Raw genomic sequence first — 25,226 nt, forward strand, 5'->3', positions numbered from 1 at the left:
TTAAATGTTCTGGGGATGTTCATCAAATATGACTAAGGTAACACTAATTTGGTGTAAAAATAAATAATTGGTTTCATAACAAATATTTGAGCCATGATTTCACTTCCACCGTCTGAGTAAATACTGACATGACAAATGGTAACATTTAACAGTCTGAATCCAATTTTTATTTATTTTTTTTTATTTTTCTCCCCCTGACACAGATGGACGATTATTGGAGATTGTTGTGTTTTTTGTTTTGTGTGGGTTTTTTTTTTTTTTTTTTTTTTTTTTTTTTTTTTTGGGTCCCATTTGAAATGAATGAGAAACTTTATAAATTCTGCTAAAACTTGCTTGATTAGATTATAGCTTTTCTGCTAAGACAAAGGATTTCATGTAAATCATAGTATTTTTACAGAGTCAGTGTTTCTGCTAAATCATTGTATTTCTGCAAATTCATAGTATTTGACACTGCAAAGTATTTTTATTTTTTAGCACAATCAATCTTTATTTATAAAGCACTTTTCATACAAAAAATGTAGCACAAAGTGCTTTACATAGTTAAAAGCAGCCCACCCCACCCTCCAACTCACTCCCCACACTCTCATTAACATAAATGATGTGAATACACACACACACTTAAACAGTAAAAATTGGGCTGGGTCAATCAACGTATTTCACCCAAATCACAATATTTAAGCCAAATCATAGTATTACTGCTAAATTGTAGTATTTGAGCCAAGTCATAGTGTATATAGGCTAAAACATAGTATTTCTGTCAATAGCAGCAATACTATGATTTCACACAAATACTATGACTTAGCAGACACACAGTTGACTGATCTAGAAACTGCCAAATTATATTATTTCTGCTAAATCATAGTATTTGTGCTCAAACATAGTAATTCTGCCAAAGCATAGTATTGGTGCCAAATGGTAGTATTTTTGCTTAATCATAGTATGACCGAGAAGGTTAAGTGTCTTAACTTCTTTTCAGCACAAAGTTCTGCTTCACCTGTTTCAAGCACAAATTTAAGTTTATTCACCTCATTTCTGCAGAAAGTTCAACTTTGTCAGCTAATTTTTCAGCTCCTTCAGTTGAAGCCTGCTATATCTTTTGGTGCTCATAACTGTTATATATATATATATATATATATATATATATATATATATATATATATATATATATTTTTTTTTTTTTTTAAGATCAGTTTTTCAGCAGATTGTTCTCCTTCTTCTGCTGTTTTCTGATTCCACTACAAGGCATTTTCGCAGGAAATGCAAACTTTTCTAGTTGCTTCTTTCTTCTTTGCCATGGAACTACTTTCGCAGTTTTTGTGCGATTTTCACCATTCAAATTTTAAACTATTATGCTATTTCTGTTAATGCCGACTATGACTTTTGGTGCTCATAACTTCTATACTTTTCGAGATAATTCGTTTTTGTGCTTTTTTTTTTTTTTTTTTTTTTTCTCCCCGGTCCCATTGAAATAAATGGACCACATAATCAGTGTGGTCACTGATTTTGTTTGTGGGGTTGAGCTGTGTTCTTAGCTTGGTGAGATGAGCAGCTGTTCTCAGAGCGGGAGGCCCGGGTTCAAATCCCGCTTATGGTAACAATTTTTTCAGTTTAACATTTAAACTTTTTAACTGTTTTCAATACAAATTTCAGCTTCTACACCAGTTTTCAGTGGATTTCTTTCCCCCTCCCTTCAGCACACAGTTTTACTACTTCTGCTGTTTTCAGCAAATTCCACTACAAGGCATTCACCAGAGGTGGGTCGAGTATCCAGAAATTGTACTCAAGAGTAGCATTACTTTTAAATATTATTACTCAAGTAAAACTGAAAAGTAGTTGTCAAAAAAGTTACTCAAGAGTAAAAAAAGACTACTCAAGTAGCGAGTAACTGTTTGAAACGTCAGATTTATTTATTTATTTTTAAACTATTGTCACAACCTGCGGGATCGGCAAGGCGCTGGTCAGAATCTCTCCACTCCTAGCCCCCCTTCTCTTTTTCCTCTCCCTCTCCCCTGTTTTGCCGGGGCAGAACTCATGGCGGGTTCACGCCCTCGGTCCACGCCTTCCCGGATCGTGCACACCTGGGCCTCATCAGACCAGCCGGTATATGAGAAGGAGATCAGCTGTTCAACGCTGGATTGTTGTGAAGGCTCTTGTCAGTACACACCTAGCTCAAGTTTGCCGTGCCTCTGCCTCAGACTTTAACGTGTTCCTTTGTTCCTAGATTCCCCGGACTCGTCCCCGTGTTTCCCCGTGTGGAAGGTGTGACAGGTCGCTAGCGGAGTGGAGAGAGGCTGTTCTGAGCACGTGTGTGATTTCCCCGTTTTCCCTGGAGCCCTGGACCCCTGCCCCTCACGTCTTGTATATAGCACTAACCTTGCACTGTCTGTACATTCACTTGGTGAAGATCTGTAATAAACATCTCTGTTTGAACGCTACCCAGGAGTCCTGCAAGTGGATCCTTTAAGCAACGCGTGGCACTAATTTCCAGATTTCAGTTTTTCACAACATGAAGCTTTTTTTTTTCACTAATACCGACAGTAAATAATACAAATATATAAACAGTTCAAACAATTTCCAGTGACAAGATATGCTGTTAACTTCATATTCATTTTTGCTCCAAATGGCACAGCAGCCTCAGAAAACATTAGAACCATTCATCTTGAACATATGTACATACAAGGCAGCCCAGTTTACCATAAATTGTTTGGGTGTGTGTCTATTTCTGCATATTTAACAAAAATGTGCCATTTCTTCACTCAGTGAGGTGATGGTTACGCTTCAGCAGCAGTTTGCTCTCAAGGTTGTTTTTGTGAAGCTGTGTTACGTTCCCCTGAGGGGTCTAGGCGGGGAGGGGGAAGTAACAAAAAGTGACCGGGTCAGAAAAAGGAGGCAAAAGGGTTAAATTAAAGAGTTTTATTAAAGTTTCAATTTATACTAACTAAAAGAGACAGACAAGCCACTATGACCATTTAAGAAAACAAACAAAACTCAGGCGTTGGTCAATAAAGTAAAACGTAAGCCAAAAAGAGAGAGCAGCTCCTAATTTCTCCTGCATTAAGGAAAATCCCTTCACGTGGAACAGAAGAGGCTGGAGTGCAGAGAAACTGGTAGAGATGCAGTTATACAGTCTACCTGGGCCCCACAAACTATCAGCTAAAGAGATTAAATACATTAAATTGCTGCACATTTTGCAGACTAACAGTTTAAGATTATTTAATAAATTAAATATATCTTTCTATAACATTAAATGTAACGAGTCAAATAGAAGTCTTTCTAAAGTTATTTAATTATATTTATATTATGAAAAGCAGATTTGTTGACATCTTAAGTTTTTCCCGTTTTCAGATAAAATAAAAACGCACAAAGCAAATACAAAAACAAGAACACAAAGCTGGAAAACCCACCCGATTGACCAAAATGAACTCAAAATTCTCCCACACAATAGAAACTCCTCTATTCCTCGCTGGCTCCATGTCTCTCAGTAGAAATATCAGTGGTTTGCTATCTGTCACCATCAAAACGCTCCACAAATCCTGTGAAAGATTCACTTCCTTATAAACCATTGAACGAGACACCGAAGCAGTCACGTTCTAAACGAAGCTTCGGACGTCACTGATCACGTGACTCTGGCCAAACGAATCAAGCTTCGACACAGAGCTTCTGAAGCAGTGTGTTGATTTTTTTGACACACGCACCGGAGCGTCAGCTTCAAGCAGACCATCACTATCAGTTTGTTTTACTTTTAAGTGGGTGAGTGATAGTGTTAATAATAATAATAATGGATTGCATTTATATAGCGCTTTTCTAGGCACCCAAAGCACTTTACAATTCCACTATTCATTCACTCTCACATTCACACAATGATGGAGGGAAGCTACAGTTGTAGCCACAGCTGCCCTGGGGCAGACTGACAGAAGCCATATCGTGCAGATAAGATGACATGTTTAAAAATGCCAACTAAGACCATATGAATATTTAGTTGTGTTAGGAGAGCTGGTAATAAAGTACTCAAGTTTGTGCTTTGGCTCAAGCTTATTTTGGAGGGATCAAGGTCCAGAGGGGCTTTTCAAAAAAAATTAGGGGTCCTAGAGGAACCCTTTTGAGGGAGGAGGTGTTACGTCCCTCTGCATCCCCTAATCTCCTCAGTATGTTCAGCTGGTGCTAATTGGCCCCACCTAGGCAGGTGTTGGTAAAAGCATATCTGAGGCAGGCTTTCAGGAAGCCTTACTAGCCATGCCTGGGTGGTAGCAGCCATGTTAGCCAACCTGCTATGCATTTTAGGATTAAAACCTCTTCTCACTAACACTCTGGTATTCATCTCCTTTTTTGTGTTGCGGCTTTTGAGCCAGGTAGTAACAGTGCTTGAAACTCTTTGCGCAAAGACCTGATAGTTTTATTGACAAAAGAAAAAACAACATATAAATGAAAATCAATTTGGATTTTGTAAAAATAGATCAACGGCATTGGCATTATTGACTTTCATTGAAGATATTTAATCTGCAACCCATAATAATAAATAAACAGTTGGGGTATTTGTTGATTTAAACAAAAAAGCTTTTGACACGTTACAACATTATATTTTGATTTCTAAATTGTATAATTATGGTGTGAGAGGAGTGGCATTGAATTGGTTAAGGAGTTATTTAGAAAATGGGCTGCAATATGTACATTGTTTCGAGAACACCTCTGAAAGATTGAAGATTGTATTGGGCGTTCCTCAAGGTAAAAAGGTTAAATTTTATTTTATTTGCAGGTGACACAAATTGCTCAGGAGAGAATTTGAAAGATATGAAATCATGGTTTCTGAGATGTAAATTTTTAAGAAATGGTTTGATGTAAATAAATTATCTTTGAATCTGACAAAAACGAAATTGATGATATTTGACAATTGTGTAAAGGAAGAAGTTATTATGCCCATTAATGGAGAACTGATTGAAAGAGTTTCGCTTTTTGGGTGTAATAGTAGATGAAAATTTGACGTGGAAATCACAAATTGAGTACATTAGAAAGAAAATGGTCAAAAACATTTATATTTTGAGAAATGTAAAAGATTTATTAGACTACAAATCAATGAGCAACGTTTTTCGTTGGTTTTCTCATACTTTAGTTATTGTGTGGAAGTCTGGGGAAATACATTGGTGAATACTAAAAACCCTCTAAAATTAATACAGAAGAAAATGATACGAATGATTCATAACGTTAAATATAGAGAACATCCAAATAAATTATTTATAGAAAAAAACTATTAAAATTAGGATATTTACTGAAACTACAGACAACATTAATTATGTTTAAGGCTAAAAATAATATTTTGCCTTTCAAGTTACAAAGTTTATTTTCAATGTGTTTGGAGGGAGAAGACAGAAGGAAATTTCATTTTAAGCATCAGCTAGCTAGGACTACACAAAGATTAATGAGTCCAACGGTTAGGGGTATATGACTGTGGAACTCTCTTCTTTATAATCTAAAGAATTGTACAAATTTACATTGTTTTAAAAATTGTTAGATGATAATTCAATATGAAGAATATGAATGAAATTGGAGTTAATTGAAGATTGAAATTTGAAGATTTCTTTTTTTCTTTTTTTTTACATTTTTTGCCTCATTTTATTCTATTCACTTATCTTTTCTCCTTGTTATTATGTGATGTGGTATATTGCTGATTGTAAATTTGTTTTGTCTGCGTTAGGACCTAGAGATATATGTTCGTTTGTTCCTCGGTTTTTGGTGTCCACTTGTAATATAAGTTGGATCACAGACAGGGGGCAGGGTTTAATAAGAATATTTTCTTCTTCTTGCTCCCACTCCACGCATGGTTGCAGTGCTATACCGAAAGAAAGTATGGTTTGTTTGTCTGAAAGAAAACTGTTGAAACTGTTGAACCAAGTGTGAAATAAATAAATGAAATGTGTGTGAATTTTGCTTTCCACTGTTTGTGTGTTTTGTTGTTGTTGGGTAGATAGCTTGTACTGGAAGGACTGTAAGGTGCTAGTTCAGGTTTGCAGCTACCACTCCCCGGAGTGTCGGCCAGAACACTGCTCAAGGCCCGGATGAATGTTCAGAAGGGAGACAATGAAGACACCGAGGATAGTGCAGACTTGTATTGACTTCACACAGTTGAAGGTAACAGGGATTGTCAGAGGAGCAGGTATTGCATACAGGTTTAGGTGCGTGGGCATGGGTGTGTGTGGTCTCTGAACGGAACAGAAAGAAAATACTACATTACTAAAGTGTTCACAACAATATCTCCAGAGTACATCAACATAAACACAGGCGGGAAATAAACTAACATCCCCTTTAATACCATAGGCCATATATTACCCACGACTCACACATAGACCCCCTGAGAGAGCTAACCAGGTACACAGCTATACCCAACCACATGGCAGGAAAGTTAGCTTAGCTTAGCACCCGCTAGCGGCACAGACAGAAACATAGTCATTTCCCCCCTAACCTTGGTTACAGTCCCAAACACATCTTATTATCACATCCTCACACATCACCAACTTACGTTGCTCATTAACGCACACTTCTCACGGAATAACCAATTCTCTGCCGGTAATCTGGAGTAGAAAAGCTCAGGTGCTTTGCCCACGTTTCTCCCTGGACATAGTCTCTCATACAAAGCGGTGGGGTGACCTCTACTGGCCACTCTAAAAACTACAGGTGAACTAACAACTGAACAGAATAAAACCATAACTATGGGGCCTTTTGTACAGTTGTGTTGATTAAAACAACCAATGCAGCTTTCACAGTTTTTCACATTTTGAAACTGTGATCTTTGGAGATGTGGAATGTAAATGTGTTTGTCTGAAAAACACTTTGGATCAACTTCTGTTGTTTTAAATGTGCTACATCAATAAGAATGATTTTTACAAGAAGTGTTTACATTATTTGGACATAAAAACAATTAAAGTTTGAATTCCGAAAATTTTTAATTAAATTCCAATACAATAATTATACATTGACACGAAAGCTGACATTACTTTTAATGTTAGCTTTTAGTTTATAGGTAATCAGCCCATGAAGGTCCAACATGAGACATAACTGAAACTTTACTTTTAGCACTAAATGAGCGACCTGAATATTCTTTCACTCTCTGAGAGGACTCTGTCAGTGTCAGTGACCTCTGACTGGATTGTCGTTTGCATTTACAGCAGTAAAGTATCTCCACACGATTCTCCTCCATCTCTGTAGCCCAAATGTAGTTTCCAAGTCACGTTACCGCACAGCAACGATTTAAAGCAGAGCAGGAAGAAGGGGGCGGAGCAAAGTAGCAGAGTAGTCGAGCAGAGAGAGCTGCTTTTTCATGAAGCAGTGACCTTAGAGGAAAGAAAAAAACTAAAGTATCGATCATAAACCACTACCAACGTCCTGATCGATAACTGCATCGATCTGCCCACCCTTGTCTCCTGGATCGTAGCTGAGATCAGCGTGAACCACGTGGGTCTCTGCTCCCTGATCTGTTTCGTGTGTTTGGAAAGAGTTGCAGCTTCATCGCGGAGTTTCTCTCGGTTTGTGGGCTCATCTAAAGGTAAGCACCGAGCTAACTTTACTGTGAGTTCAGTTCATGTTGAGTTTAGCTCCTGAATGAGGTCTTCTGCTGCTCTCCTCGGTGTCTGTGAACACGTTGAGAGTGAGAGAGTGTATTGCAGTGTTTTTTGGTTTTTTTGGATAGCGGCGCGGTGGGTCGCAGGGTCCAAACCATGGTGCTATTTCGTCTTTTTCTATTTAAGTTCTGGTTTAATGTAAAATTGTAAAGTCCGTCGAAACTACAGAAAAACCGTCTATAGCCGACCAAAACGTTTGGATTTAGTAAAACGCCAGCAAGCGCAGCTAGATGGAGACATGCTGCGCTGCTGCGGCATTTTGTGAGCTCCAAATAGACGGGATAGGACGCCGCGTCTCAGCGCCGGCCCGTCGAAAACTGTGTGCGCGAGGTGGATGCGCGACAAGCGAGCCGAGATCGATGTTGGGCTAAAAGCTAACCGTAGCTAACCGGTGTTCCAGATTAACTGGCGTAAGTCGAACAGCTGTATGGTAAACATGCTTTTGAGGAGCCGCTGATGAAAAACCAGCAAAAACACCAAATATTTTATCTGTGACATTTTTGAGGTTCTCTCAAACACAATCCGTTAGTCTACTTGCTGTTGAACCACAAAGTGTTTTAAAATGTCGCGTTTACCTTGTGATATTCTCACGAGGCGATCGCGAAAACGGCAAACAATAAACGTCACCACAATGATGCTCTTCACGGTACACCAACAGTAAACGATATGGAGAATCTTGTCTTCGTTATCGCTACTCTTGTACCATTTATTACTCAGATTTCAGTGTTTTCGCTTCACAACTAAAGCGTGCAGTTTACTATGTGTGCACTCTAGTGATGTGTCGGTCGCGAACGAAACGGCTCTTAGAGTCGGACCTTTAAAGTGAACGATGCGAGCCGACTCCTTATTGGGAGCCGTGTTGTTGTTGTTGATTTTTTTTCTTCTTTTTTTTTCTCTCACCCTCTCTCACACACTTTTTTCCGCTTCACTCTGCACACGAGCCTGTGCTTTGCACTGGGAGGAGGGGGGAGGGCGGTAGTTAGGCAGTAGCACAGGAACAGAGCTGGAGGGAAAGAGAGAAAGAGAGCCAGGGACAACAACGTCACATTAGAAAGGTATAGTAATCATACACAACTATTTTCAGTTGCGGATGATAAAGGATTCAGAAAGTTTATTCATGCAGGTCCATATGACAGAGAATGTGCATCTTCTTTTTGTTTTCATATTTTAAATTAGGTTTAATTAGGGCTGGGTATCATCACTGATTTCTAGATTCGATTCCGATTCACAAGGTCCCGAATCGATTTGATCCACGATTCGATTCTATTTGAATCTGGGAAATTTTGCTTCAGTCAGAAATATTCTAATTCAGATCAGTACATTTACATATTTTTGTATCTATAAAAAGGAAGCTGACACTCGCAAAACTTTATCAAAGGTGTGAGCGTCACAACAGAGGCCTTTATGTCAAAGTAGCTGAAGATAAAACACAGAAAAACATGAAGGTGATTTTCCTGGCCTGGGATTTTATAAAAATATTCTGCAGTACGTCAAAAACAAAAGAAAACCATTAATCAACACATGAACATTACCTCTGACCTTACAGCGGTTTTATTAGAGACACCGCTAAGCTCGAAAGTAAGTAAAAGGAAAAAAAAAAACAGCGGCCGACAGCGCTGTAAACAACAGTAGACTTGTGCGTAACAAGCAAGCCAATAATGCAGAAAACAGATTTTTAGAAAGGAATGAAGTACAGAGAGAGAGAGAGAGCTGTGCATGAAGTGTGATTTTTATCATGGTGGAAGCAAAACGGCAAAACTAAGAGGGAATCCATGGCGAAGTTTATGGGAAGCGTAGTTTGGACCTCCTTTGCTGCTGGTTCGGTCAGTATTGTTTGGTGAGAGATAAAACCTGCAGCTTTAGAATCAGCGCAAAAAGGGCGTGAACACAAAGCGCGGACCCGCCGAAACATTCGAATCAGCGAGCTGTCGGCTTTCAGCCCCGACCGTGTCAGGTGAGAAAGGCGACATCTCACTGATTCTGATCCACCGGTCCGCGCTTTGTGTTTACGTCTTTGTGCAGAATCCGTGTACCTGCTGTCATTTCCTGTTTTAGCTGTTTGGTGGTTGTTGAAATTTTGTGAGGTTTCACCTGAGGGCAAAATAAATTTATATTAAAAAATCGATTCAGGATTTTAATGAATCGATATCACGTTATCCAAGCTAGAATCGATTTTAATCGATTATCAAAACCCACAAATGAACATTTTATTTTTAATTATTTGAATATATGTGAGTGCTTGTGTATAAATACACAAATAATACACATATGCTTTCAATTGTGTAAAGTGATCTAGGTAGCTCTGTTTTGGAAGTTCAGTTAATGCTACAAATGTGTTTTGGAGTTTGTACATGCGTTGTCTCTAGCACACACATATACATACATACATACGTGTGTGTGTGTGTGTGTGTGTGTGTGTGTGTGTGTGTGTATGTGTGTGTATATATATATATATATATATATATATATATATATATATATATTATATATCAGTAGGGCTGCCATGATTAGTCGACTAGTCACGATTACGTCGACTATCAAAATCGTTGACGACTGACTTAATAGTCGACGTGACGTTTGAAACTTTGTAAGAGCCCAAAAGACGCAGGAATAAGTAGTAGGATTTAAGTGTAATAACGGACTGAAACAGAAGATGGCAGCACTGCATGTATAAGGATGCCAGCTGTCGTTAAACCCCGAAGAAGAAGAAGCTGTGTCGCAGAATTCATAGCATGGCCTTGCTCAGTTTCCCACAATAGCGGCAACTACTTAGTTTTAATATTACTCTTATTATACTTTCTGGGTCACAAAATAAACGTTTAACATATTTTCAGGCGAGAATGTAGCTGTGTAAACCTCAAATATCTGCTCAGTTTATCAAGACACCACATATTTTCAAAAGCGCTCCGACGTTTTTGGAGACGTCTGTTACACAACAGGTCAATACCTAGCCCGGGTTCAAGGCTCACTAGAGCCGTGAGAACACCGGACTCCCGGCAAATCGTTTTCAAACCCACCGCCGTCTTTCGTTACTCAGGTTAAACATGATATATAAGTCACTTAGATAACTTAAACATGTTATTGTTTGGCTTTTTTCAGTATTTTATTTGTTCCTGAGTAAATCGGTTTGGCTGAGATTAAAGTTATAGTTTTTACACAGCTGAATAAACATCAACCAGACAACTCAATATACTCCAGTGTCCTATTATATTTTAGATGGCAAGGACCAGACAGCTGAGTTTATTAAACTCCACTGAAACAATCTGGAAATTTTATTTAAATTCAGTAAACTATCATCTTGTCTTTATTTTTAGTTAGCACAGACCTGAAACACTTAAAGCTGTAAGCTAATGATAGTTATATAAGAGCAGATGCTGCTGGTGCAATAAGCTGTACGTTTTACGTCCAATGGATGATGATCTGATTAGTCAACTAATCGCAAAAATAATCGGTGACTAGTCGACTATCAGAATAATCGTTTGTGGCAGCCCTAATAAACATATATGTAAAACTACTTTTTTTTTTTTTTTTAAATTAGTAATTCATTTTGTGCATTATTTTATATTGTTGTTAATAATAATTTAATTAAAGCAACAAAACAACATGAAGAGCTGGTTGGGAGCCAAAAGAGCTGGATCTTTGTAGTGAGTCGAGCTGAAAGACCCGGTTCTCTAAAAAGAGTCGGAATTCCCATCACTAGTGCACTCAAATGGTGTCGAGTCAACTAGCGCCACCTGTGGCCAAGTGCCATAGTCTACAGCCAGAGTAACCTGTGACACACATCTTCCCCGACGTTTGAATTTGTTTCATACACAATACATTTGTAACTTTCAATTTTTTCTCTTTTTGCGTCTTGCAAATAAACCTTTAAACTGAATGAAATCATTATGTATTTATTTACATCAGTAAGAAATGCCAAATTATATTCACAAAGAGAGTTGGTAGTTATATACAGTTTATATACGTATGGTCAATTTAATAAATATTTGTAAGGAGATGGCATTTACTGTGAATTTACAGTGATTAGTTACACTGTGATTAGTAATAAATAGACCCAGTGTGATTGAGTCGACCCTGTGAGAGTGGGTGGATTTAAGAAAGTGAGTGACACAGGTGTGTCAGTTGGTTTGTCATCTGTTTTTGAGTGTGGAGGAGAGTTAGAAAACTTTCTTTTTAATGCTAAGTTAGGAATATTCATGATTTAATTTGCAAAACTTGCATATGATCTCCAGTTTGTAGCAGATCTACTGACTATCATATAGCAACTGGAGCAGATTCAAATGTTGTTCAGTTCATTACTGCCACCCGGAAACATGTTGAAAGATGCAATGCCAGCGATGTGGAATGTAAAGACCAAAACCAGTCATTGTTAGAATAGAATGGAATAATCCTTTAATTGTCCTACAAGGGGAAATTTGGTTGTAACAGTAGGAAGAAAAACGCATATACAAACAAACAGGACACAGAACAGAAACACACAATTTTTTAACAAATTTACTTCAAGGACAATAGTTACCAAAAACAGAGTACTGTACAGTTACTAAAATTAAATACAGATAAGAGGCAAACCCGGGTTGTAGTTTGAATCGATTGATAAAATAGTGCAGTTACAGCGCTGATGTAAACATCTGTTTGTTGGGAGCAGTGTTGATTGTACAGTCTGACACTGCAGGGAGGAAGGACCTGCAGAAACGCTCCTTCATGCATCGAGGATGCAGCAGTCTGGCACTGAAGCAGCTCTGCAGCAACATCTACATGCATGGGCTGGGAGACTCTGTCCATCAGAGATGTTATTTTGGCCAGAGTCCTTCTGTCTCCCACCACCTGCACTGGGTCCAGAGTGCATCCCAGAACAGAGCTGGCCTTCCTGATGAGTTTATCCAACCTCTTCCTCTCATCTGTCGATAAACTGCTGCTCCAACATACCTCACTGTAAAAATGACAGATGCCACCACAGAGTCATACAAGGTCTTTAGAAGCGCTCCCTGGACTCCAAATGACCTCAGCCGCAGTGTTGTGGCTCCAGTCAAGTTTATTCAAGTGAACACCCAGGTACCTATACAAGTGAGGGCTCATCACAGTCCTCACCTGTAGGTGGCAGCATGGGGAGTTGATGGAGAGGTCTGCAGCGTAGAGGGTGAAAGACAACAGGGATCATTTTTTGTCTGTTCATTATACAGTCAGATTAGCTTGTGAGAACCATCTCTATCACCATGTTTGAATTCATAGGGAACTAAACTTTTTTTGTTGTTGTTGCCACTGAGGAGAGTAGTAATTTTTGTTTGATAATCCAATGTGTTACGAACAACAGTTGTCTTTTTCTCAGGGATGTGACTGCTTTCTCTTCTTGTATTATAAGGTTTGATGTAGGAACTTTTGCACTGCAGTGGCTGAGACTTTGGTCCTGATTTGTTCTGATTTAGGTTGTGGTAATTTATTAATCTTTATGGTGGTTTCCCTGGCTGTGATGAGCTCCACTATGGGCAGCAGTTGTGGAAATGTGGCAAAATCGAGTCTTTTGGCTGGCATAGTGTAAGCTTCTTAAATTACCACAATCTGGATGCCTGAGAACCTTCACAGAGACTGATAGGTTTGTAGCTTGAACCTATTCGCTGGAACGTTGAAGGCAATATAATTACACAGCAAGCAAGACACAAATAGGCAAAGTTCTTCTTGTTACTCATGCATGAGGGAGACCTCATTAACATATGACGTCTACATACAAAGAGGTGTGTGTGTGTGTGTGTGTGTGTGTGTGTGTGTGTGTGTGTGTGTGTGTGTGTGTGTGTGTGTGTGTGTGTGTGTGTGTGTGTGTGTGTGTGTGTGTGTGTGTGTGTGTGTGTGTGTGTGTGTGTGTGTGTGTGTGTGTGTCAGGAAGAGGGTAGCCTCCCCCTCACCCTAGATGGTTCACCCTAGATAACACGGTGAGGAAGTCCAGCAGTTCATCTAAACAAAAAGCACTTAGACTAGAACAGACGTAGCTACGTTAATCCTACCGTAAAACAATAAGACAAGGTACGACCTCTCTCGTGCTCTCTAATGCACACAAAGTTTGCAGACTATCAAGGATCAAGCCTCTACCAATCTACAACTAATTATAAAACTCTAAGCATATATAAGTAGATGTTTCTAAGCATAAATGACAATTAACAATACAAAACCTAACAGACGTTATTTTTAGAATCCAGACAAGGATTTTACAAACTGTATGTGTGCGTGAGAGATGTATAGAAAGAATATACATGTATTTTATCCCTGACAAAAATATATATATAAATAAAAAAATATATACATTGTTTGTGTGTTTCAGCCATTTGGACTCAGCTCAGCCACTTCAGAGGAAACAATGACTTCAACTCAAAAGGTGAGGAAAAATATCTCAGTTACACTGTTATTGAAACTGTGTGCACAGCTGGATGTTAACAGCAGCTTTATCTTTTCCATCCTTGTTTGAATTCATAGGGAAGGGATTTGGTGTGTGGTAAACAGGTAAATGAACTTTTTTTTTTTTTTTTTTTATTTGAATATATATGAGCGTTTGTGTATAAATACACACACGATACACATATGCTTTCAATTGTGTAATTTAAGTGATCTAGGTAGCTCTGTTTTGGAAGGTCAGTTAACGCTATTAATATTTAGTATTTATTTATTTATTGTCATTGTCAAGAACAATGAAATTGCGTTTGGGGCTTCCATACAACCCAAAAAAAAAAGAAGAAAATAATAAATACCCCTTAAAACCCAAGTGTACATATTTAACCCAGTGTGACTCCAATGCAATAAGACAATCCTTAGCAATAATGTTCGTAGAAATTCAGACAAAGACCTGAGAAACATGACAAAATACAACAATGCAACCCATTCAATATTATTGTACTGTGAGATATGATATCAGATATGATAGTTATCTATTTAAGAAAGAGGGGGGGGGGGGGCAGGAGGGGGAAGAGAATAAAGATATGATGCACCAATGCAGACCAGTTCATTGCTATTAAGAAGTTGGATATGGTTATTGTCCGTGAGAGGGGGGCAGAGTTCAGGAGCCTCACAGCCTGTGGATACAGGCTGTTGGCCAGTCTGGATGTTCTGGATGTACTACTACTACTAACGCTAGAAATGTGTTTTGGAGTTTGTACGTGCCTTGTCTCTAGGGGCCACCACATATATATAAATAAAACCACTGTAGTAATTCTTTTTTTTTTCTTTTTTTGCACAATTTTATATTTTTGTTAATAATAAATTAATTAAACCATCAAACAACCTGAAGAGCAGGTTGGGAGCCGAAAGAGCCGTCTCTTTTTAGTGAGCTGAGCCGGAAATCCCATCACTACTAGCAAACACGCTTTGCTTGTGATTGAAAAAAGGAAAAGCACTCCTTCCCTATTGGTGGGAAAATATACCATTTCAACCAATCAAAAAATTATATGGCAACATGTGGCATCTGGTTGTTTGGGAAGAGGGGGAAGTTTTAGGAATGACCAGTGAATGAGAGAGAGAGTTTTGATACGTGAGAGATTTGTGACGTTTTACCGTATTTGGAGTCTCAAGTTAGTGTGTCATCTTGTGTAGTTAGTGTGTAGTGTAGTCGTTGTTTTCTTTTGTGTGTCAATTATCAGTGTTGGGTGTAATGCGTTACTAAGTAATGCGTTACTGTAATTAAATTACTTTTCCACTGAAAAAGTAGAGTAACTAATTACTGTTAAATGTACTTTCGTTACATTGTAAAATAATTAAACTCGCTGAATATCATTATTTAATTTCAGTAATTTGTTTTCTAAACGTAGAAGTAAACTCAATCGCTGTAGTGCAGCTGCACGTCATTTCGCGCCAGTTTGCTGCACAGTCGTATTCTAAAGCGGAAGATGTCGGACTCGGCTGAAGCGAGTGGCTGTTTTATGAAATGGACATATTCCCGTCTCTTCACTTTTCTGAAACAAGCAGACCAGAACATTACAGTGAAATGTAAGCTATGTCCTGGGGAGAAAAAACTATCGGCTGCTGTTAATAGCACGAGTAATCTACTGAAGCGCCTGACACGAGAGCATAGACGAACACTTCTGGGTGATTCTTGTTCATCATCCATGGATAACACCGCGGCAACTCCTGCTAAGCAGGCAAAACCTGATTTTACTTCAGCAGCACAGAAAGCGTCTGAAGGTGAGCTTAAAAAGATGATTGCAGGCTACATTGTGGAAGAGATGCTACCTCTGCGTACTGTACAGTCTCCGTCTTTAAAAAACTTTATTTATTGTTTAAAGAGTTTAATTTCTATTGTTTGCCCACTCAAGGTTTATAGGGATTTTAAGAAGTATTTAGTTAAATTATTTATTTAGCAATTAAGTTACTTTTCTGACACAGTAATTAGATAAGTATTTTAAATACAATATTGACTAAGTAATTAGTAATTAATGACTTTTTTTAAAGTAACTTGTATATGAATATTTCATACTTTAAGGCTGCCTGTTTATTTGGGGACATGAACAAAATACATTGGACTTGTACATAATAACATCACAGATGATAAATTAAAAAGATTTTAAGTAAATGCTTGTGCATTCTTCAAGTCTTGTTGAATATGTTGAATTGAACTATGTGATCTATTTAACGCCTCTCCCAGTCAGTGCTGTTCTCCATGCCTGTGTGACTGTACATGATGTTATTAGCACAAACGCTTTAAAGGTGATCATTTAGGACTTTAGCAATAATACAGACAGCAATGTAGCTAGCAATAAAACTGTTTTATTGGAAATGAACTTAAAAAAAAACATCCATCCATCCATTCGCTTCCGCTTATACTTTTTCAGGGTCGCGGGGGGCGCTGGAGCCTATTCCAGCTGTCATAGGGCGAGAAACAAACATCTGTCTCCTATTTTTTTTTTTTTTTTTTTTTTTTGTCACACAGGAAAGAAGCATCATTATCCACTGATAAGACTTATTTCTTTCTTTTATTTTTTCTGTTTTTTCAACAGAAGAATATCTCTAACAAGTTGGTTTATTCACATTTTCACATCTGTAGTTGTAAGTGAAATGTGCATTTTGAGTTTATACACTATGTATATAAGGCGACCGTTCCTTTTGCAGTATTTTTGTGTGGTGCGTTTTTCTATGTCTTAACAAAGGGGTTACAAAGGTGTTTAAGTTCACCTAGGATGATTTTTTTTTTTTATATTCCCACATGGTCTTACTGAGGTGATGAGAATTAAAATTCGCATTCTTTTTTTTTTGGGGGGGGGGGTAGGGGGTGCTGGAAAAGCTTGAAAAGGGACCTTGAAAGTGCTTAAAGTGCTTGAATTTGACACTGAAAACGGCATATAAACCCTGAATGGAGTTTCAGTTTGTTCCACGACTGTATTTCACACACTGCTTCTGTTTGTATCTCTGTCACTGCAGGACCAACATGGAGCCAAAAGTCAGCGCTCTCAGGAGGCCAACAAACCTCACAGAAGAAAGAGAGAGAAAAAACACAACTGTGAGTTGTGTGGAAAATCTTTTACCCGGGCTGAACGCCTAAAAACACACCAAGTCATCCACAGTGGAGTTAAACCTTACAGCTGTGAATTGTGTGGAAAGTCTTTTACCCAGGATGGAAGCTTAAAATCACACCAAGTCATCCACAGTGGAGTTAAAGCGTACAGCTGTGATCACTGTGGTAAAGCCTTTGCTCACAGTAGGTACTTACGAATTCATCAAGTTGTTCACTCTGGAATCAAGCCATACGGTTGTGACATTTGTGGAAAAACCTTCACCCAGTCAGGGCACCGAAATGTTCACCGGCGCATTCACACCAAAAATGATGTTTACTGCTGTGATCAGTGTGGAAAAGTCTTTGTGAACTCAAAAGATTTAGAGAGCCACATGTTTACCCACACTGAGGAGAGACCTTACAAATGTGACCTGTGTGAGAAGGCTTTTAAAGAGCCACGTTCGCTGAAAAAACACCAAAAAATTCACACCAGAAAGAGACTCTACAAGTGCAGTTACTGTGAGGTATGTATTTATATTTTTACAGTTGCAGTTATTTTGAAGTATTAAATGAATGTAGTTTAATTTTCAAAAGTGAAGTGAAATTTATTTTGGTCAACAACAACACAGGTTATTGTCTTGATGCATTCTCAATCATCCAGGAAGGTAAATCTCCAAAAAGTTGATTCTGTCCATCTGGACGTAGCGTTTTGTGGGACAAACGTTTCGTCACTCTTCCGAGTGACGTCTTCAGTCTCAGCTGACTGCAGGTTTCCCCAATCTTATAAACAGCACATTTGCATAATGACTGAAACCAGCCCACTGAAGGAACAATGGGCTGGGAGGTCAGTTCCTTAATCTTAATTATGCAAATTCTCATCACCATTAATCAACAACCACTGACCAAAACCCGCTGATCAAAGACCACTGATCAATGGCCATGAGTACCATTCACAGAGAGTTGGGGAATGGCTGCAATCACAGCATTGCAAGATGGCGAAAGATGTACCAAAGAATGCATTGAGTAAATGTGTTTATCCCAGCTGGACTTTTGTCAAAGCTGGAAAAGCACCTAAAGAAAGCTCCAGCTGATCCAGGAGAGAAGGACAACCGCTGCCTAAGCGAAAACCTGTAGTGATCCCATATGTGTCAGGAGTATCGGAGCAGTTGAGACACATTTTTTTCTAAACACCGGGTCTCTGTGGCTTTTAAACCCCAAAACACGCTGCACAAAAAATTGGTCCGCTCCAAGGATCGGGTCCCCCGACACAAACAGAGTAACATAGTGTACGCTGTTAAGTGCCAGGAGGATTGCCAGGATTTATACATCGGCGAAACCAAACAACCTCTGGTCTATTTACACCTACAGGCCAGTGGACACTCTTTCAAGGATGAGGATGTACACATCTTGGACAGGGAGGAACGCTGGTTTGAGGGTGGAGTCAAGGAGGCCATTTACGTGAAAAGGGACAGACCATCTCTGAATCAAAGAGGGGGCCTAAGGGTACATCTGTCACCATCTTACAATGCTGTGATTGCAGCCATTCCCCAACTCTCTGTGAACGGTACTCATGGCCATTGATCAGTGGTCTTTGATCAGTGGTTGTTGATCAATGGTCATGAGACTTTGCATAATTAAGATTAAGGAACTGACCTCCCAGCCCATTTGTTCCTCAGTGGGCTGTTTTCAGTCATTATGCAAATGTATGTTTATAAGATTGGGGAAACCTGCAGTCAGCTGAGACTGAAGAAGTCATTTGGATGAGTGATGAAACGTTTCTTGGGAGAAACATTATGTCCAGATGAACAGAATCAACTATTGGAGAACACAGATTATCGTTTTACATAAAAGTAGTCAATCATACAGTAACTGAAATGTCCATTCAAGTATTCAATTTCACTCCCAAAACTGACACACATCTATACGTAACATTGGTTCTCACTTTAGGTATTTCAAACTTATAAGACCCCCTCAAATCATATTTTCCATCTCTTAGTTTAAACATACTTAAAATACAAATTGGAACATTCTTTTTCATCACTAGATACATTATTTCTAAAGTTTTAGAATGTATAATGTCCATGAATTTTAACATAGATGATCCTACAAAAACTGGTTGGTGGACTCCTTAAATCCAACTTTATTTATTATTCCAATAGCTCGTTTTTGCAATTTAAAAAGTGTGTGTGTGTGTGTGTGTGTGTGTGTGTGTGTGTGTGTGTGTGTGTCCAAATTTCTGCACAATAGGTCATATAAGGCAAACAAAGGGAAGTATACAATGGTTCAAAGCTAAATAAGACATGAAAACTTCATGTACAGAATATTCAGTCAAATCTGACACAAATCTATTGAAACTCCTGATGATGGAAAAAGTAACGTTTTAAAAGCTCCTCCCCTTTCTATCTAACATTCACACTCCAATGGATAAATCGGAGAGCAGCTTGGGGTTAGTATCTTGCAGCATCCAGAGTAGAGCATCTAGGTGTTTAACCATTCCCATTAGGTAGATTACTTACAAATGAAGAGTCTATTTTGTCCAGTAAGCTGAGCGTTATAATGTAAACAGTAAAATGTATTCGATGTGGGCAGAGATGCTCTTTATTTCAGGCGATGTTCAGGATAAAAATGTTGAAGGAATTCGCTGACTTACACTGTGTTTGTGTCTTTGTTTAGAAACAGAGCGACACAGATGGATCCAGTTCTCGACCCTGTCGTCACTGTGGTGGTGGGAAAAACTTTCACTGTGACCTTTGTGGAAAAATGTTCAGTAATCAATGGAGCCTAACAATACATCAACGTAGACACACTGGAGACAAAATGAACTACTGCAAAGAATGTGGGAGAGGCTTCCCCACACCGAGTCAATTAAAAAACCATGAAGTCATTCACAGTGGGGTCAGAAAGCACGTCTGTGACCAGTGCGGGTCATCCTTCACCACTCCAGGTGACCTTAAAGTGCATAAACGAGTCCACACCGGAGAGAAACCATACAAGTGCAGACACTGTGACAGAAGCTTCTCGCAATCATCTGGTCGTAGCAAACATGAACAAACACACTGGAAGAGAATTTCAGCTGTGACCAGTATGACAAGAGCTTCAAGAATCTCTGTTCAAATTCCAAATACAAACGATCCCACGCTGTAAATAAACTGTTTCACTGTTACCAATGTGCAAAAACATTCACTTCATTATCTGCTCTGTGCAAACATCAGCGTGATCATGCAGGACTGAAATCACTGGATCACAATGAATCTGAAGAGACAGAAAGATCCTCTTCTGGTTTCAGGGTCAGACTTAAACACCTTGAGATCAGGCTCCACAGAGTTCAGGTGGAGTCTCCTGTAAAGAGTGCAGCTGATGTCACACTTGGATCTGATGCGGTAGCTCTGATTTCTGGGCCTGCAGTGTATATAATCCTGAATGTTTCATCCAGGAAGCTGGAATAGAATAGAATCCCTTTATTGTTGTTATACAGATGTACAATAACATACAGAGCATCTCCTACTCGGTACAAACATGTAAGCAGGGGCTTACAGTTGCTGCAGTACTATATACCCATTGGACAGTGTTTGCAGAAAACCAAATATATAAAAAAATATCCAAATATAGAATTGGTGGTTCAAAAGTTACAATTTGGATTATTGAAAAGTACTTGTTTATAGAGGGAATAATGACCATTTTAAAGATTTTGAAACCTGTCGTTGCCTAGTTTCTCTTTAGTGTCTTTACGCTCTCCTTGAAGTCCACATGTTATTGAATGTATTTTGATTCACATGTTCTGCAGCTGTTTTCTTGTTGATTTGAAGTTTGTGTTATGAAATCCTGATACACTTAGAGTTCATCAAATATAACTAATGCTTTGTCTAGTGTTTTCTTAAACAGTTTGATGTGAAAAATGTGTAGTTTGAGCCATGATTTCAGGTTCAGATCAACTGTTTTCAGTGGCAGAGGTGGAGGTTTATCAGAGGAGACTTGGCTGTTCTCCGATCACACTGAACAGGGTTCCTGCAGCTTATTATAAACTGAAATTCTCTTCAAGGAAAATAAGGTCATAAAATTTTATCTCAAAACCTTGCTGTAGGTATGAAGTTTGCAAAGGGTGTGTTTAAGATGCTAAACGGATGAGTTTTCCTTCCAAACTGCAAACAAGCTGTGCTTTCTAACAACCAAAGTGAGATTAATCAGACTACTTTCATAATCCATAAGGACATTATTATGTACAGAAGGGTAAATTGAGCTTAAGAGTTTTTAGTGTCATGAAAATGACTCTCCTTTTACCTGACTATAATCACTATGGTAAGCAGGGATGCACCAATACTGGTATCTGGTATCGGCCTCAACACCACATTTTCTAAAGTACTCGTTACAAGTCCCCCGATAACGGGGACCGATACACCGGTCTGAGAAATGTCTATGTTTGAGCGGCAGGTAAGGGGTTAATCACAGGTGCCGAGTTCCCACGCGCTGGAACAGCACGTATTACATGCTCCAGTCCCTCATTGAGCAAAAGCGAGTGGTGGGCGTGTATGTGTCCGAGCATGAACTCCCTGGCTGTATCCCAATTTAGGGACCATCAGAGACCCTTGTCTAGTAGAGTGCAGTCCTAGGAACAACTAAGATACTACGCAGGACATTCAAGGGGCGAGAGGGAATATTTTAAATATTTGATATGTACCATGTCTGCTTGAGCAGAAGTGTGGTGAATGGTTGCTTGTCAGTGTTGGTTCTCTTTCACTCTAGCTGTGGCTGTCCTCCAGATTTTTGAGCCTCTCTTTGCCTCTGTTTGCACCCACAAACTTCCATTAGTCAACTAAAATGTGCTTCATATTTTGTCTGTCACAAGTTTCTTGCTCTGATATTCAAATCATTGGTAATTGTTAGAAAAACAGTAGCTTGGTGTACATGTACTGAATGTGATTCTAACTGCTTTGGATAACATATAATAATGATGGAAAATAAGCATTTGGTCAATAACAAAAGTTAATCTCAATACTTTGTTATATACACTTTGTTTTCACAAGCCCAACAATAACACTTCTCACTATTGCCAATATTAACAAAACTAAAAAGGGTAAGCCAAGTTATATATATTAAGAAAAAGAAAATAAAAAATGATGCTGTAGTGTTCGTTTGACTTTGGGACCTGAAGTGGAGTTTGTACCCGGAAACGGCTAATGACATCAGACTTCTAAGACCAGATTCCAAGTTCACCATCAGGATCGCTCAGCGTCGACATCATGAGAACTAATTATAATGAAGGCCGTTACATTTAGAAACATCATCGTGTCTTAAACATAAAAATATAATGCTACTTTAGCTTGTGTCACATATTCAGTGAAATTAAATAACTTAAGCCATCACGTACAATGGTTTGCAATAACATGTTTATCAAAATGGGTGGTGTATTTGGGATCATTGTCATGCTATAAAACCCAGCCACCTTTTATGATCAATATCCTTGCTGATGGAAGGAGGTTTTTCACTCAAAATCTGACAATAATTAATGAAAATTGTAAATAATTAATGAAAATTGTAAATAATTAATTAAACAAATACTTTTGACACATTTAATTATTTATTTCACATTTTAATTAATTATTGAGACATTTCAATACTTATTTAATAGTGTATTTAATTAATTCATTTTGGCACACTTGACTCTTCATGTCTTACCATGAATTTATTTTATCTGTCAACCTCACCCATCAAACCCAGGGGGCGGGGTTAACGCTAATCAAGTCAAAACCATTGCTTTAGCCTGGTGGCCGTTGTTTTTAGAAGGCGTTACTGGATATCAACAACCGGCATGTGGAAACTAAGAGAACTGAACTTTGAAAAACCCAGTTTGTGTGTCACCAAATACCATTGTAATATTTTTTTAGCTGAGAATGTAGCGGTTTAATCTTCATGTGTCTGGTCGGTTTGTCAAGATACAGCCTCTTTGCAAAAGTGCTTTGATGATTTCGGAGATGTCTGCCCAGCCCAGTCTTACGGCAAAGCGTGCGAGAGACCCGCTCGCCTCAAAGCGCAGGCCCCGGTACTCAGCTGCCATAACCCCCGCAGTACACTGACTTCATTTACTGAGGTTATATTTATCGGGTTTTTATTTCATAATGTTCATATGTGTCATAAATGTTTAAGTCGCCAGTTCTGAATCATAACTAACATTAAAAACATGTTTAGGAGGAGAGAGAGCAAAAAAATCAGATTATTTCGGGGCGATCGTGGCTCAAGAGTTGGGAGTTCGCCTTGGCCTTCGCCCGACTCCGACAGTCTCGGTCGTTGTGTCCTTGGGCGAGACACTTCACCTGTTGCCTACTGGTGGTGGTCAGAGGGCCCGGTGGCGCCAGTGTCCGGCAGCCTCGCCTCTGTCAGTGCGCCCCAGGGTGGCTGTGGCTACAATGTAGCTGCCATCACCAGTGTGTGAATGGGTGGATGACTGGACGTGTAAAGCACTTTGGGGTCCTTTGGGACTAGTAAAGCGCTATACATATACAGGCCCTTTAACATCTGATCTTTGGGTTTTTGTTGAATACTCAGCCTGACCTGTGTATAAGATAAGATAAGATAACCTTTATTAGTCCCACACGTGGGAAATTTGTTTTGTCACAGCAGGAAGTGGACAGTGCAAAAGTTATGACGCAAAAATTAGAATACAATAAGAATAAATACAGTACACAGCTGTACAGAATAGAATAAAATAATATACTATATACAGTAGAATAAAATAGAATAAAAATATACAATAAGATAAAAATAGAATACGAATGCTATATACAACTGAGTAAAAATACAACGATGCCAGAAAGGATTATTGCACTTAGTGTTATTGCACATGTGTGGATGTGTGTGTTTGTTCAGTTAAAGTCTTTGTTGTGGAGTCTGACAGCAGTGGGGAGGAAAGACCTGCGAAATCTCTCCGTCCCACACCGTGGGTGCCGCAGTCTCCCACTGAAGGAGCTGCTCAGTGCTGTCACAGTCTGCTGCATGGGGTGGGAGATGTTGTCCATCAGGGATGACAGCTTAGCCGCCGTTCTCCTGTCACTCACCACCTCCACTGGGTCCAGAGGGCATCCTAGAACAGAGCTGGCCCTTCGGATCACCCTGTTCAGTCTCTTCCTGTCCCCAGCAGAGATGCTGCCGCCCCAGCAGACCACACCATAAAAGATAGCAGAAGCCACCACAGAGTCATAGAAGGTCTTCAGGAGTGGGCCCTCCACCCCAAACGACCTGAGTCTCCGCAGCAGGTACAACCTGCTCTGCCCTTTCCTGTAGAGGGCGTCTGAGTTATGAGTCCAGTCCAGTCTGTTGTTCAGATGAACACCAAGGTACCTGTAGCTGTCCACAGCCTCAATGTCCATACCCTGGATGTTCAGTGGTTGCAGTGGAGAATGCTTGTGCCTGCGGAAGTCTACCACCAGCTCCTTGGTTTTACTGGCGTTGATCTGGAGGTAGTTCAGCTGGCACCAGTCCACAAAGTCTTGAGTCAGTCCTCTGTACTCCTTGTCGTCCCCATCAGTGATGAGGCCGACTATTGCAGAGTCATCAGAGAACTTCTGCAGGAAGCACTGGGTGGAATTGTGGGAGAAGTCTGCAGTGTAGATGGTGAAGAGGAACGGAGCCAGAACCGTTCCCTGTGGGGCCCCCGTACTGCAGACGACCCTGTCCGACACACAGTCGGACCCTGTCCGACACACCGAAACACAAACTGTATTAAAAGAAATAACGTTGGTGTTTCCATCATGTAGTAACTGCTGGCTTTAACTGTACAAAGGTTGTTCGACAGTATGAAACACATACAGACTTCATGATGTTCGGCTAATATTTTTATTGTGAATATTAATCATGAGGGTAAACGGCCCTGTATACCACGGAGCGAGGTCAGCATATCCACGATATCTTCAGCTCTCTGTGTTAACCCATCAAACTAATCTAATGGTCATCTACGAATAATTCACGGGGTCATATCAATATGATTTTAACAAAAATCATCCTTAATACTGCCAACCATTCCAGAGACGTGCACTCAAACTTTACAACCGCATCACTTAACACTGCAGTTTTACATGTGCACTTTTTTTTTTTTGCAGTCCATTCTGAGCTTTGTTGGTCTACGTGCCATCGGGTGAGAAAGCCGACAAAGACAAAGC

General features: G+C 39.3%; 1 pseudogene across 1 annotated transcript in view; it reads left to right on the forward strand.

Annotated features, from left to right (window-relative positions):
• Window positions 1-7,265: 7,265 nt before the first annotated feature.
• LOC146567730 (uncharacterized) overlaps window positions 7,266-25,226 on the forward strand; it is a 30,344-nt pseudogene continuing 12,383 nt past the window's right edge. The window contains exons 1-4 of the transcript XR_014893724.1: window positions 7,266-7,534; window positions 13,921-13,974; window positions 17,004-17,600; window positions 19,750-20,519. The product of XR_014893724.1 is annotated as an uncharacterized LOC146567730 (transcript). The remainder of the gene's footprint in view (window positions 7,535-13,920; window positions 13,975-17,003; window positions 17,601-19,749; window positions 20,520-25,226) is intronic.

Source organism: Mchenga conophoros, linkage group LG9, assembly GCF_057382185.1.
Source record: "Mchenga conophoros isolate Kocher_MC1m ecotype Shallow Benthic linkage group LG9, M_conophoros_male_GT1.1, whole genome shotgun sequence".
Taxonomy (NCBI): Eukaryota; Metazoa; Chordata; class Actinopteri; order Cichliformes; family Cichlidae; genus Mchenga; species Mchenga conophoros.